Raw genomic sequence first — 11732 nt, forward strand, 5'->3', positions numbered from 1 at the left:
GAAATCCCTCATCTATTTCACACCTATGTATAGGTGTGAATCTCAATTGACCATATGACAAGGTAAAGAGCTTTAGAATAATCTGTCTTCCCTAAGAGGAGAAAAAGCATCTATCCTTCCCTCTCTAAGGAGACTTGGATTCTGATATGTAGTTGAGTGTTTTATGTTCCATTAAACAGAATTCAATATATAGCAATCCGATCTCAAAGCAGAGAGTGCAGGAGAGTCCTACAAAGTGAATTCTCCTTCTAGCTGAGCTATAATGAGCTGTGTGACCTCAGGCAAAGTCACTTTCCTTCTGGCACTGGTTTTCTCATATGCAAAATGTAGAGTTTAATCTCCTTTGACCTTCATTCACTATGGGATGATTTTATGTAGCAGTGATTCCAAAACACCTAAAACATGAGTCCACTTAAGGTCCATTTTTGGAATGTTTTTTGAGATCATGTAAGTCAGAGCATAACTGTCTTTGAGCTATGCAGATTTTGTCTGAAATGAAGAACTTGCCACAATGAGTTGGATACAACAAATGCTTCTGGAAAAACTCCCCATCTTTGTATCTATTCAATATGAGTGAATTAAAAATCCACATAAGAAGTCAAACACACAAATAAAGCTACTGGCTAGAAAGTGACTTCCCCCCATATTTTAATGTCTTTCCAAGGCTTTAATTCAGAGCATCATGTCTGTATAATATTGAAAAGCTTGAAGAGAAGAGGAAACTCAAGAAACCAAACCAAGAACTCTTTGGCAATGCTGGGAAAATGAGATGTTGACCTTGAAGCAGGGAAGAAAATAAAACAGGCGAGGCTATAACTGTGTACATTGTGAGCAGGCTGTCACACGTGGTATGACTCTTTGAAACCTATTGCCAACTAGGGATAGAGGTCTATCTCTAATTCCATGAGAATGGAGAAATCCTCACTCCCATCCCCTTGCACAGTCCTGCCATGTAAAGCAAAGGGCATAGGTTTTAGCCTCAAGAGAGAACAGATTGACTACTTACTTGTACTATTGAATGTTCCTAGGCCTCAGTTTTCTCATCTGTAAAATGGGATAAACAACACACTTCACTGGACAATTGCAAAGATTTCTATAACATGTCCAGGTACTTAGTAATTCACATAATTAGTGCTCAATAAATGCCACTTTCTTTTCTTCCTGTTCTCTGCTCACCAGTTCTCTCTGTGAGTAAATAGATGTTGACTTGTAGTTCATTCCAAATATAATCATTTGGGTTTTGGGGAAAAAAATGAATTTTTGTAGGGTTTTAGAAAAACCTACCCTTTTGAATACAAGAACCATGTCAACTGGTAACCCTGAGTCCCACTTCCACTTCATCACACAAGAACAAAATCTGAACCAGAAAACCATACGGAGAAGACCTGAGCCTTGACCAGCCCCTGCTTTGCATGATGACATAAACACAGTGGCCACAAGGTCAAAGTGAGAGTTTGTCAAAGGTCTGGTGATGCTGAAGATGGCCACAACCCTGTCAGACAGGCAGACTGTGGAGCCAGGGGCGGTGCCATACCGTTCCCCTTTTCCCCAACTCAGCAGCGAGTCTGACTCATGTATTTAATTAAGCCAATGTTATGCTTAAAAATGTGACTCCCCTGGAGATTCCAGAGCTTGATTCTATTTCTTTACCGTCCATTTCCTGCTGTCTAAGCCTCAGCATCCTCAGTGGAGGTGTGGGCTAAGTGAGACTCTTGGACGAGTACTTGGTATGTAGTAGATGCTCGGTTGAATGTTCCAAAGTGATCATTTCCTTCTGCTTCCCTGCATCAATGAGAAGCAGCCCAAGGGTGTGTATGTGTGTGTGTTGTATGTGAATACTGAGGAGAATTAAAATGAATGTCATTACGTGGAGGAATGATAGGTAATGTCGCTTCAAAATAACTTTCTCTCCATTTGCTTTTTGTTCTACCCATTCTTAGGGCACAATAGACCTTTCTGACGAAAGATTTCTTTTTTTTGTTTTGGCAAATCCCCAATACCATCTGACCACCAGTGACATGCTGAAAACATCCCAGGATCAACAGATTGATTGCTTAAGGCATGAGCACCCACCATTATATACAATGTGAAAGTTTGTTTTCCCTTGGACAGGGTGGGGGGGACCTTTATTTTAACTATTAATTATTTTAGTAATTTGAAAATAAAGAGCTAACAGCTGGTTCTAAAAGTGAGCAAAGGTACAAAACTACTCCATGAGGGAGGGAAAACTCTCCAGTAACCTAATTGATTTTTCCAGGAACTGTGAGACTAGTCCTTCGTCCTTTGGGTCCCACTCTGTCTGTCCCAGGACCTGGCTGGGCCACTCACTGTGCTGGGTTGTGGAAGTGCGGCTGTGACCAGGGCAGGTGCAGCCCTGGGCCCAGGAAGCCCTCGTAATGGGAGAGAAGTGGGTGTTAAATACTTAACTGCATAACTAATGCTGTCATCGTAACTCTTGTAAGCGGCGTGAAGGAGAAGTAGAGGTTGCCATCACAGTGTTCCTCTGTAATCCCACCGCCATGGGACCCCAAACACAGAAACAGTGGAAGAGCACCAGGAGAGAGAGCTCTGTGGTACAGGATTGCCAAGCCCCACCAAGAGGAGCTGGGACCCAAGGTTTCCTGTTGAAACCTGAGACCTTGATCAAGCTTGCTCTCTTCAGAGAAGTCTTCCAGCCCTGAGGCTGACCGAGGTGCCCCTCCCACATCACCTAAAGAGCCCTGCGCAGCTACCACTTTTAGGGCACCTGGATGGCTCTGTCTCAGTTATTATTAGTTACTATCTTCTGTGTCTGCATCCCCTCATACTTTGAGCACAAAGTCTTGCCTACAGCAGTTTGTAATGGCAGTGTTACACGTTAGGTGCTAGAAACACAAACTTCCTTCCATATCTCACACCATCTCTAAAAATTAATTCCAAAGGGAAAAGATATAATATCAGATATGTACATGAAAAGATGTTCAGCGTAATTAGTCATTAGGGAAAATGCAAACTGTGACCACAGTGACATTCTACTGTGCAGCTCTTAGAATGGCTGGAATAAAATACCAAGTGCTGAGGAAGATGTAGGGGTGCTGGAACTCTCACTCATTGCTGGTCAGAATACGAAATGGTACAGCCGCTGTGAAAAACAGTTGAGTAGTTTTTTCTGTAGTTAAATATTCACTTACTATATCACCCAGCAATCCCACTTCTGGATATTTACACAAGTGAAACGAAAACTACTATTTGAATGTTTACTGTATCTCTACTTATAATCACGAAAAATTCGAAACGAATGTTTTTCAAGTGGAGAATGAATAACATCCATACAATGCAGTCATTTTCAGCAATCGAAAGAAAGGAAGTACTGACAGATGTAATAATACAGTTAAGTCTCAAATACTTTATGCTAAGTGAAAAAGCCAGACTCAAAAGGCTACGTACTCCGTGACCCCATTTCTGTGACATTCTGGTAAAGGAAACACTATAGATAAGGAAACAGATGAGGACTGCGGCTGGGAGAGGGTTCACTATAAAGAGGGCATAGGAATGTTGTGCGGGGTGATGGAATTTTTCTAAATCTTGACTGTGGTTGTGGCAGTATGTCTTTATGTGTTTGTCAAAACTTACAGAACTGGACACTAAAAAGGGTGAACTTTACTAAATCTATAAAAATATTTCAATTATACAAAAACTTAGAAGAATGAAAAAGAGATAGCAGTTAACAGATGGACAGGGTGACCTATTGGACCATGGCAAGGCCAGGGACTGGGGGTGGGTGTCATTTATGTGGGGTGATCTTCAAGGCCTCTTCAAAGAGGTAGCAGGAGAGTGGCCAGGTAAATATCCAGAAGGAAGTGGCCGTGTGTGCACACAGAGCTTTCTAGAAGAGAACAGGAAGGACAAAGGCCTGAGCCAAAATGAGCCTATTGAAAAGCAAGAAAAGAGAGAAATAAGTCAGTGCTTAGTCTTTGCTATAAACCTATTTTAAAAAAAAAGTTCTTTCAGTGAACAAAAATCTGGATCGTCATCTCAGATCTGAATTTAGGCTATGCATAATCAAACTCACTAAATATAGTGGATAAATATAGATCTAAGGCTGCCCATAAAAACTCCAGAGAAGGGCATGGAATGGAAAGAGGGAAGTAGGAGGGGCTGAGGAGGGATGTGAACAATCAGCTTGCCTGTAGCTTTGGACCTGGTGTAACTTACTCAGTATCACAGTATCACCTTCTGTGTTTTAGGTTTGCTTAGAGGATAGTGACAAGCCAAGCCGTAAGTAAGTGAAGGCCTGAGCAGTCCCCTGACATGCAAGTTAATCCTTCCTGTTCTGGACATGCATTCTAAATTTTACAAGGATGTTAGATTTATTTAAATTCCTTTCTCCCTTCTTAGCTTTAAAATGCACATCCTAATTTTACTGACAAATCTATTTCTTGGTACTTCTTTACCTGGACTGGCCCTTTACAGTTTTCTGCATGTAGCTGAAAAATGATTTTCTTTTCTGATTTCTTTCTTTATTTTAAAGTAAAGCCAATAGCGTTGCTTTGATTTTTGAAGTATTTAAAAAAGAAATTGAACAACATGCTATCTCATGTTTATAATGTATGCTTATATACGTCATGACATAAGAGCATGTGAGGGGTGATCCTCTATTTTCAGTTTTAATCTATTCTGGCAAATATTTTCAGTAAATCAACAGCTAGTGCCTAGCTCAGCAATGTGTTAAATAATTTTTGCCTGATCCAGGTAAAGGAATAATACTACATCAGGAATGTTCTTCGTTGGCCGCATTTGATGACTCAGTGTGTAGTTCAGAGGATAAAGATGGAATCTTCGTCAGTCCTCTTAGATTTACAATAAACAATGTACAGTGTGAGACACCAGTGAGGCCTCTCCTTTACTGAAGACATCTGTTCTATGTCCCGCTTCCAATGGTGATGAAAGACGATCTTTCCAGAGAGCAGGTTTTCCCCGGACCTGAACAACCTTTATAGAAATGGGTGTCAGTCATGTCAGCATACCATCTAAAGAAGCCCAACAGGCACCCTGCTTGCTCTGTGGGGGAAGCTGGGATAAAGAGCAGCTCCATATTCTCATCAGTCAGTCGGTCACCCACCGCCGTCAGCTTTCCACTCTGGTGCTTCCACTCTTTCTGGCAACTCAGTTTGAAATAGCCTTCCCCTTGAATCCATTCCAACAGTCTCACATCACTGCAAGGCTTCCCTGCCACACCCTCACCAGCACGCCTCTCTCAAAGTACCCCTCCCTACCACTGATGCGGCTCCAGCCCTTCTCCTTCTCAAACTCTCCGTGCAGCATTTTATCACTTCATACCCTAAACACACACACGTCTGTCTCTTTTATTAACTACTTCTTTGTGGGTTGGATGAGAGACCGATTCACTTTTTAATTTTCACAGTGCCTAATGGTACACCTCATACATGGAATGTGCTCAGTAAATGTACATGGATAAAAGAAAGAAATTAATCCTGAAGTTAAGAGTGATTGGAATTATGGAATCAGACCTGACAATGTTCTTTTCTTATCAATATTTTATTGAAGTATAGTTGATTTACAATGCCGTGTTAATTTCTGCTGTATAGCAAAGTGATTCAGTTATACATATATACATTTTAAAGTGTTTCATGGCTTATCATAGGACATTGAATATAGGTCTCTGTACTATACAGTAGGACCTTGTTGTTTATCCATTCTCTATATGAAAGCTTACGTCTGCTAATCCCAACCTCCGCGTCTCTCTCTTCCGCTTGGCAACTCCCAGTCTGTTCTCTATGTTCGTGATTCTGTTTCTTTTTTAAAGATAGGTTCATTTGTGTCACATTGTAGATTACACATGTTCGTGATATCATATGGTTTTTCTCTTTTTTACTTCACTTAGTGTGATTATCTCTAGTTACATTCAGTTTGCTGCAGATGGCATTACTTTGTTGTTTTTTAATGGCTGAGTAGTATTCCACTGCATATATGTACCACATCTTCTTTATCCGTTCATCTGTTGATGGACATTTAGATTGCTTCCATGTCTTCGCTGTTATAAATAGTGCTGTTGTGAGCATAGGGGTGCATGTATCTTTTTGACTTACAGTTTTATCTGGATATATGTCCAGGAGTGGGATTGCTGGGTCATATGGCAATTCTATTTTTAGTTTTCTGAGAAATCTTCATACTGTTTTCTACAGTGGCTGCACCAACTTCTGGTCCCACCAACAGTGTAGGAAGGTTATCTTTTCTCCACACCCTCTCTAGCATTTGTCATTCGTAGACTTTTTTTTTTTAATTGGAGGCTAATTACTTTACAATTTTGTGGTGGTTTTTGCCATACAGTCACATGAATCAGCCATGGGTGCACATGTGTTCCCCATCCTGACCCTTTCTCCCACCTCCCTCCCCATCCCATCCCTCGGGGTCATCCCAGTGCACCAGCCCTGAGCACCCTGTCTCATGCACTGAACCTGGAATGGCGATCTATTTCACATATGATAATATACATGTTTCAATACTATTCTCTCAAATCATCCTATTCTCACCTTCTCCCACAGAGTCCAAAAGTCTGTTCTTTACATCTGTGTCTCTTTTGCTGTCTCACATATAGGGTCATCATTACCATCTTTGTAAATTCCATATATATGCGTTAATATACTGTATTGGTGTTTTTCTTTCTGACTTACTTCGCTCTGTATAAAGGCACCAGTTTCATCCACCTCATTAGAATGGATTCAAATGCATTCTTTTTAATAGCTGAGTAATATTCCATTGTGTATATGTACCACAGCTTTCTTATCCATTCCTCTGCTGATGGACATCTAGGTTGCTTCCATGTCCTGGCTATTACAAACAGTGCTGCAATGAACATTGGGGTATACTCGTCTCTTTCTATTCTGGTTTCCTTGGTGTATATGCCCAGCAGTGGGATTGCTGGGTCATATGGCAGTTCTATTTCCAGTTTTTAAGGAATCTCCACACTGTTCTCCATAGTGGCTGTACTAGTTCGCATTCCTACCAACAGTGTAAGAGGGTTCCTTTTTCTCCGTACCCTCTCCAGCATTTATTGCTTGTAGACTTCTTGACTCTGACCGGTGTAAGATGGTACCTCATTGTGGCTTTGATTTGCATTTCTCTGATAATGAGTAAGGAGAAGGCAATGGCACCCCACTCCTGTACTCTTGCCTAGAAAATCCCATGGACGGAGGAGCCTGGTGGGCTGCAGTCCATGGGGTCGCTAAGAGTCGGACATGACTGAGCAACTTTACTTTCACTTTTCACTTTCATGCATTGGAGAAGGAAATGGCAACCCACTCCAGTGTTCTTGCCTGGAGAATCCCAGGGACGGGGGAGCCTGATGGGCTGCCGTCTATGGGGCTGCACAGAATCGGGCATGACTGATGTGACTTAGCAGGATAATGAGTGATGTTGAGCATCTTTTCATGTGTTTGTTAGCCATCTGTGTGTCGTCTTTGGAGAAATGTCTGTTTAGTTCTTTGGCCCATTTTTCGATTGGGTAGCTTATTTTTCTGGAATTGAGCTGCAGGAGTTGCTTGTATATTTTTGAGATTAATTCTTTGTCAGTTGCTTCATTTGCTATTATTTTCTCCCATTCTGAAGGCTTCACCTTACTTATAGTTTCCTTTGTTGTGCAAAAGCTTTTAAGTTTAATTAGGTCCCATTTGTTTATTTTTGCTTTTATTTCCATTACTCTGGGAGCTGGGTCATAGAGGATCCTGCTATGATTTATGTCAGAAAGTGTTTTGCCTATGTTTTCCTCTAGGAGTTTTATAGTTTCTGGTCTTACATTTAGATCTTTAATCCATTTTGAGTTTATTTTTGTGTATGGTGTTAGAAAGTGTTCTAGTTTCATTCTTTTACAAGTGGTTGACCAGTTTTCCCAGCACCACTTGTTTAAAGAGATTATCTTTTTTCCATTGTATATTCTTGCCTCCTTTGTCAAAGATTAGGTGTCCATAGGTGCGTGGATTCATCTCTGGGCTTTCTGTTTTTTTCCATTGATCTATGTTTCTGTCTTTGTGCCAGTACCATGCTGTCTTGATGACTGTTGCTTTGTAGTATAGCCTGAAGTCAGGCAGGTTGATTTCTCCAGTTCCATTCTTCTTTCTCAAGATTGCTTTGGCTATTCAAGGTTTTTTTGTATTTCCATACACATTTGTAGACTTTTTAATGTTGGCCATTCTGACTGGTGTGAGATGGTATCTCATTGTATTAATAATTTTGATTTGCATTTCTCTAACAATTAGTGATGTCAAGCATCTTTTCATATGTCTATTTGCCAAATGTATGTCTTCTTTGGAGAAATGTCTATTTAGGTCTTCTGCCCATTTTTCGATTGAGTTGTGTTTTGTTGTTGTTGCATTATATGAGGTGTTTGTATATTTTGGAAACTAAGCCCTTGTCAGTCACATAATTTGCAAATATTTTCTCCCAGTATGTAAGCTGTTTTTTCATTTTGTTCATAGTCTCCTTTGCTGTGCAAAACTTGTAAGTTTGCCCATTTGTTTATTTTTGTTTTTATTTTTATTGCCTTGGGAGACTGACCTAAGAAAACACTGGTACAATTTATGAAGCCTGATAATGTTCTAATTGCTTTTCAAGAAACTTTAACCTGGATTATAGAAACAATATGGCTGATGCTGCTGCCTCCACCTGAACCCAAGGCAGGCATTTGTAATCAATCCCTGCACTCTTTCCCCCTGAACCCTGATATGACCTCACAGTTCTTAGCCTGACACCCTTGGAAGCCATTATGAGTCTGTAGAAGTGAGCACAAGAGATGAAATCCAATCACTTTTAATGACTCTAAACATTGATACTATTTCCCAATCTTTGAACAGTCTTAAAGATTTGTATTATTATGGATTTGTAATTTTGCTGAAGCACAAATTTGATACTGATATCTGCTACAAGGTCAGTATGAGGGGAGTGTCTTTTTGTCAGTAACTCAGAGGATGCACCTCCATGTAATCAGTAACTCTCCTGAGGTATTGCTTAAAAATTGTCATTGTCTTCACCTTATTTTGGGACTCCCCTGGTGGCTCAGATAGTAAAGAATCTGCTTGTAATGCAGGGGACCCAGCTTCGATCCCTGAGTTGGGAAGATCCCCTGGCAGCTCACTCCAGTATTCTTGCTTGGGAAATCTCATGGACAGAGGAGCCTGGTGGGCTATAGTCCATTGGGTTGCAAAGGGTTGGACACTACTGAGCAACTAGCACTTTCAACACTTTCACCTTATTTTTAGAAATGTAAGCTCTTAGTGTCACTAAACAAATGGTGTAGGGTAGAGCTTATTTTAATGGAGGAATTTAAGAACTTTTTCTTATCTCAGTCATGTATCTATGGAATTCTTAAGAATCAAAGGGAATTACTTAGTAAGCACCAATTTACTGTGTTTTATGGGGAAATTACATTACCATAGTATTTGCAAGTTTGAAAGTGACCTCAGAGCATGTCTCCCCTGAATATCAAGAGAAAATGAATTTAGGGAAACCTTGGAAACCTCAATCCTTCATGAAGCCATCCCATTATAATTAAGACAAGGTCAGATCAGTGGTCTGAAGAAGACCTTCAGCAGTGCCCTGGTGGAGTGTCCAGGCCCTTCAGTAGGATATATGTATAACACACCAACTTACTATGACCCATTAAAGACTACCAACAATGCCTTCAACAGAGGATATGGATTTGGCATGACCGAAAAAGATCAGAGAATCAGGTCATGTAGTGGAGTGGAATTTCCTGCTTCTGGCCTTGTTTACTTGCACTGATTCAGGGAAAGCATCAGGCAACCTAGAGACCAAATACAAGATCTGTAATTGTGGACTGACCTTCACCCAAGAGTGAAACACAGACAGTACTCTTGGGACAGAAATCTCTTTGGAGTACAAGTTGGAAAAAACGTTGCTTGTATCAAACATAGGAAAGAAGAGCAGGAAATTGAAGGCCTCCTATAAATGGGCTTGTTTCCATCTTGGCAATAATGTTGGTATAGATATTTCTGGACGAGTTATCTATGACTGAGCTGTGTTGATCTTTGAAGGTTGGCTTGCTGGCTATCACATGAGTTTTGACACAGCCAAATCCAAACTGTCACAGAGTAATTTCACTCTGGGTTACAAGGCTTCAGACTTCTAGCTGCACCCTTACATGAACTATGGCACTGAATTTGGAGGGTTGGTCTACCAGAAGGTGAATGAGAAGATCAGAACATCAATAAACCTTGTGTAGATAGCTGGCAGGAACACCTGTATCAGCATTTCTGCTGAGTACAAGTTGGACTGTAGAACTTCTCTCTCTGCTAAAGTAAATAATGCCAGCCTGATTGGACTGGGCTATACTCAGACCCTTCAACCAGGAGTGAAACTGACTCTGTCAGCTCTCGTCAATGGAAAGAACTTCAGTGCAGGAGGGCACAAGATCGGGCTGAGATTTGAACTTGAAGCTTAATGGAGTTATGAATAAAGCATCATTTTTGTCCCTGAAGGTGAAGAGAAATGAACACAGTGTGTTCTGGCTTTTAAATTCTTCTGTGAAATTTCAAAAGGGTGAACTTTTTATTCTTCCATAGATTTGTAATCTTCCCCACTCTGAAGCCTAGACACCAAGCCCATCTTCAGGGAGGTGCTTGAAGGCATGCCTGGAAGTTGTCATGTTCGTGTCTCATTTCAGTTCAGTTCTGCAGTGTTATTTTCAATGTGTTCCTCAGCGACAATGCAGTGTCATGTTACAAAGGAGATGACCCAACCCTCCGGTTGTCCATCACCTCCTGCATGTCCCACACCACTTTTTCATGACCTGGTAACATACTGGTCCCTGTGCAGTAGTTGAATCTTTGGTTTTGCATCATAAACCCATCACATTTGGAACATAAAAAAAGAGACAAGTCCAAAGCCCTTGCGAGTCAGCAAGTTGGTCAGGGGCTGATGTCAGGAGCTGCTCTGAGGTAGCCCACATCTAGCCAGACAGCTGTGGGACTTGGATGTTGCACAGGCTAAGGAGCTCCAGGATGTATACCAGCAGTTGGTGTAGAGGTTAAATTGTGCATTTCACTGCCAGTAACACAAGACCCTGACTGAAGATAACCAGTAACTTCATCATATCACAGAACAAGAAGTCCTGAGGTAGAGTGGTCTCCAGGATTGGTGACTGAGTAGCTTGAAGATTTCCTCAGGGACTGAGGTTCTTCCCTCCTTTGGCTCTGCCATCCCCCTTCATAGGTCAGACTCCACTTAGATGCACAAAGTGACTGTGGAAGTAACAGGAGCCACATCTACATACACCAGTGTCTGGAGTCTTAAGAAGAGGCTGTCACCTCTCGTGTCTCCTCTTGGTGATAAAGGTAGTTAACATTTATGTAGCACTTACTATGTTCTAGGCACTTTACAAACATTAATTTTGATCCTCAACAACACTCCTGTTGCTGCTGCTAAGTCACTTCAGTCATATCCGACTCTGTGCGACCCCATAGATGGCAGCCCACCAGGCTCCCCCATCCCTGGGATTCTCCAGGCAAGAACACTGGAGTGGGTTGCCATTTCCTTCTCCAATGCATGAAAGTGAAAAGTGAAAGTGAAGTCACTCAGTCGTGTCCGACTCTTCTCGACTCCATGGACTGCAGCCCACAAGGCTCCTCCGTCCATGGGATTTTCCAGGCAAGAGTACTGGAGTGGGGTGCCATTGCCTTCTCCACGCTCCTGTTAGGTATATATTATTATTAACCCTG

The 11732-nt window shown here is 41.4% G+C and overlaps 1 pseudogene; it reads left to right on the forward strand.

The window, feature by feature from the left end:
- Window positions 1–9300: 9300 nt before the first annotated feature.
- Window positions 9301–10586, forward strand: LOC102392238 (annotated as a pseudogene).
- The last annotated feature ends 1146 nt before the right edge of the window (window positions 10587–11732 follow it).

The sequence above is a fragment of the Bubalus bubalis genome, chromosome 3 (genome assembly GCF_019923935.1).
Source record: "Bubalus bubalis isolate 160015118507 breed Murrah chromosome 3, NDDB_SH_1, whole genome shotgun sequence".
Lineage (NCBI taxonomy): Eukaryota > Metazoa > Chordata > Mammalia > Artiodactyla > Bovidae > Bubalus > Bubalus bubalis.